Genomic DNA, 4834 nt, shown 5'->3' on the forward strand with positions numbered 1-4834 from the left:
CTCCAACATCCAGATCACTAATGAAGATACTGAACAGCAGCAGGCCCAATATTGATCCCTGAAGGACCCTACTTGTGACGTCAGTTAGAGAATGAACCATTTACTACCACCCTCTGGGTATGGCCCATCAGCCAGTTCCCCACTCACCACACAGACCACTTATCTACATTGTAGCTTGTCAGTTTTTCAAGAAGGAGGCTGTGAGGGACCATGTCAGAAGCCTTGGAGAAGTCCAAGTAGACAATGCCCACCACTCGCCCCGCATCAACTGAATGGGTCACTCTGTCATAGAAAGCAATCAGATCTGTTAAACGTGATCTGGCCCTGGTGAATCCATGTTGGCTTTTCTCAATCACATGTCCCAGTTTACTGGTGATGTTACTCGGGAGGATTTCTTCCATAATCTTCCCAGGGACTGATGTGAGGCTAATGGGCCTATAATTACCTGGGTCCTCTCTGGAACCCTTCTTGTATATAGAGGTGACATTAGCCTTCTTTCAGTCTTCGGACATGTCTCCCGATCTCCACGACTTCTCAAAGATTATAGAAAGCAGTCTCGCAATGACATCAGCCAGCTCTCCTAGCACCCTTGGGTGGGTGGCATCTGGGCCCATTGATTTATATGGGTCAAGCTCCTGTAATAGTTGACAATATATTCTTTCCACTGTTTGACATTAATACCTGGCTTTATTCAGTTTAAAATACTGGCTCTTGGAATGTCAAATACTCTGTTCAATCTGAATTCACTGAATCACCGCATGCAATACACTTCATGCCAAATACAGATCAATGGTAATACTTCCAAACAATGCAGTGAAACTGCAAAACTTGAAGCCAGGAAAATCCATACATATCCTGTTAATGCATTAAATTTGTTGAATAATGTGATTCCTGACATGCCAAACAATATTCCCCTTTCCATAAGCCATCAAAAATTTTCAGTCTTCTGTTTTTAAGTCTTAAGGGTCTATATATGGTCATAATCTCTACCTTTTTTCTCTGTAATTAGTACATAGATAATCCAACTGGTAGACATTCTTCCATTCTTTAAATGATACCATCTGCTGCCACAGTTCACAATTGATTTCCCAGCCTCTTTTCCAAGACCGGTGAAATATTTTGTGTAGCCCTGACTACAGATTTGTGTCTTCTCCAAGATGTATCTTGTCTTGTAATGGAAGACATACATGAATACATCTTCAATTATACTACTGAAGCATTCCAAAAAGATTACGGGTTGCCTTTTTGACTTTCCATGATGTTGACTCTCTTGACATTTACCTCACTCTTCTAGGCCCAGGACAGGTTGCCACCTTCTGTAAGTCAACACCAATCTTACTATTTATATTTAACAAATTCATTTTTCAGAAAACATGTCAAGAGCATTAAAATTGGTTTTTTGCTAAAGCCTTTCAGAAGCACTCTCCACTATTCCACATTTATCTGCTCTTCACAGTTCCCTATTTTACTTTATCACATTTCTTTCCATTCTGTTCTCTGTCCTGTATTGTCCACTTCTCCTCATTTTAATTGACCAGTCTTTTAAATGCATAGCTTCTTCCATTGGCATTCCTAAAACAAAAGACTTTCTCTTGAGAATTCCTGTTTTTCAATTAATGTAAGCAGTTTCTTACTTTCACTGCATATATTAGCATGATGATGTTTATTACACTTTCTCCACATTTGTCGGTATCCACAGTATTTCTAATACTCGTGCTGAGTCCTGAGTACTGGTACACATAGACAGGCATCCTGTCTCTCTTTCAGGCATCTCTTCGCATACAGAATCATAGAAACACAGAACGGTTTGGGAAAGGACCTTAAAGATCATCCAGTTCAACCTCCCTGCCATGGGCAGGGACACCTCCCACCAGACCAGGTTGCTCAAAGTCCTGACCAACCTGGCCTTGAACACTAGGTATCCACAGCTTTTCTGGGCAACCTGTGCCAGTGTCTCACCACTCTCACAGTAAAGAATTTCTTCCTATTATCTAGTCTAAATGTCCTCTCTTTCATTTTAGAACCATTACCCCTCCTCATCCTATCACAGGCTGCCCTTGTAAAAAGTTCCTCTCCAGCTTCCTTGCAGGCCTGACTGACGAGCCTATCTGATTGATGGGCTCTCTAGAAACAGAAAAGGCTGAACAGCCCCAACTCGCTCAGCTGGTCCTCATAGGAGAAGTGCTCAAGCCTTCGCATCATCTTCATGGCCTCCTCTGGACCCACTCCAGCAGCTTAATGTCTTTTTTGTGTTGAGAGCTCCAGAACTGGATACAGTACTCAAGGTGGGGTCTCACCAGAGCAGAGTAGAGGGGCAGAATCACCTCCCTCGCCCTGTTGGCCACACTTCTCTTGATGCAGCCCAGGATGTGGTTGGCCTTCTGGGCTGCAAGTGCACACATTGCCGGCTCATGTTGAGGTTTTCATTGACCGACACCCCCAAGTCCTTCTCTTCGGGACTGCTTTCAAGCCATTCTCTGCCCAGCCTGTATTTGTGCCTGGGATTGCCTCTACCCAGGTGCAGGACCTTGCACTTGGCCTTGTTGTACTTCATGAGGTTGGCATGGGCCCACCTCTCCAGCCTGTCCAAGTCCCTCTGGATGCCATCCCTTCCTTCCAGCGTGTCAACTGCACCACCAAGCTTGGTGTCATCCACAAATGTGCTGAGGGTGCACTCAATTCCACTGTCCATGTCGCTGACAAAGATGTTTAACAGCACTGGTCCCAGTACTGATCCCTGGGGAACTCCACTCATCAGTGGTCGCCATTTGGACATTGTGCCATTGACCACAAGTCTCTGAGTGAGACCTTCCAGCCAATTCCTTATTCAGCAAGTGGTCCATCTATCAAATCCACATTTCTCTGGTTTCATGACCAGTATGTCATGTGGAACAGTGTTGAACGCTTTGCACAAGTCCAGGTAGATTATGTCAGTTGCTTTTCCGTTATCCACCAAAGCTGTTACTCCATCATGAAAGGTCACCAAATCGGTGAGGCACGATTTGCCCTTGGTTAAACCAATCACTGCATCCTCGTTCCCCCTGTGCCTTAGGAGACCCTTCAGGAGGATCTGCTCCATGATCTTGTCAGGCACAGAAGTGAGACTGCCTGACAGATAGTTTTCTGGGTCCTTCTTTTTTCTCTTTTTGAAAATGGGGGTTATGTTTCCCCTTTTCTAATCATCAGGAACTTCACTAGACTGCCATGACCTTACAAATATGATGGATAGTGATTTGGCAACTTCATCCACCAGTTCTCTCAGGACCTGTGGATGGATGTCACTGGGTCCCATGGACTCGTGCACCTTCAGGTTCTTTAAATGGTCTTGCTCTTTGCTTACAGTGGGTGGATCTTCCTTCTCTCAGTCCCTAGCTTTGCCTTCTGTGACTTGGGCAGCATGGCTAGAGCTCTTGCCTGTGAAGACTGAAGCAAAGAAGTCATTGAGCACTTCAGCCTTCTTTGTATCCTTTGTGACCAGTTCTCCATTTTCCTTACAGAGAGAGCTCACTTCTTCCCTAACCTGTCTTTTATTGCTGACGTACCTGTAGAAATTCTTCTTGTTCCCCTTTATATCCCTGGTGAGATTTAATTCCACCTGCGCTTTAGCTTTCCTAGCCTGATCCCTGTCTGATTGGGCAATTTCTATGTAATTCTTCCAGCTAACCTATTCTCGCTTCCACTCCCTATAGATATTCCTTTGTGCTCACGTAAGTCCAGCTCCTTGTTCATCCACTCAGGCCTTCTGGCATTCTTGCCTGCCTTCCTCCTTCTCAGGATGCACTGCTCCTGGATTCAGAGGAGATGGTCCTCGATTATCAACCAGCTCTCTTGGGTCTCTCTTCCTTCTAGGTCTTTATCTCACAACACCTTACCTAGCAGATCCCTGAAGAGACTAAAGTTTGCTCTCCTGAAGTCCAGAGCAGTGAGTTTGCTGCATAGTGTCTTTGATGTCCTAAGGATCTTGAACTCTACCATTTCGTGGTCACTGCAGCCAAGGCTGCCCTTGAGCCACACGATGCTCACCAGTCCCTCCTTGTTGGTAAGGATGAGGTCTAGCATAGCACCCTTTCTTGTGGGTTCCTCTACCCACAAGAGGAGGAAGTTATCATAATTTGTTTCTTCTGCTGCCCGATATCTACGTATTGCCTCTTTTAGAGCAAGATCAACTTTACCTAAAAACCCAGTCATGGATTTCTTTATTGTTATACTTTAGGAAAATATCCTCTTTTGTAAGCATTAATTTTCCATTCTAACATAATTTCAAGTCTTAGATCATTATCTCAGTCATTTTCCCTTCAAACTAAGCTCTCACCCTGCAGGTACCTCTTTCACAAGGTGACATCTTTTGGTACACTAGTCTTCAAACTTCTTCACTATTTCTGCAAAGCTGTCTTCTCCTTACCCATGACTTTCTAGCATTCTTCATTTAACTCTACAGCTTTTGTCCCTGCCACTGCTTACGTGTAGAGTAATATTCTTCTCATCCAACAGCCTGTTTCTCCTTATGGTTCTTATGACCACACCACGTCACTGCACATGTCCACCCAACCCCCCTTTGCAACACTCCCCCTGCCACAGGATGTGCGTGGCAGAGGTGAAGTGTTCACCTGCAATTATACACGATCGAGCAGACATTTTGATGATACCTCCGTTAGGACTCTCACCTCCTAAATGTTGCATTTCAGATACCCACTGCGAAGAGCAAAACTGCTTCAAGTTAAACTGTTCATTAAAAGTTGTAAGAATATGCTCTACAGCAGGCAAAAACTATGGATACAGCTAGACCAAGCAAACAGAAGGAACAACTGCCCTCTCTCTATGCAGACAGGAATGC

At 44.5% G+C, this 4834-nt stretch overlaps 1 pseudogene; it reads right to left on the reverse strand.

Annotated features, from left to right (window-relative positions):
* Positions 1 to 497: 497 nt before the first annotated feature.
* LOC104541616 lies at positions 498 to 4059 on the reverse strand (annotated as a pseudogene).
* Between the last annotated feature and the right edge of the window lie 775 nt (positions 4060 to 4834).

The sequence above is a fragment of the Mesitornis unicolor genome, unplaced genomic scaffold (assembly GCF_000695765.1).
Source record: "Mesitornis unicolor isolate BGI_N332 unplaced genomic scaffold, ASM69576v1 scaffold16450, whole genome shotgun sequence".
NCBI lineage: Eukaryota > Metazoa > Chordata > Aves > Mesitornithiformes > Mesitornithidae > Mesitornis > Mesitornis unicolor.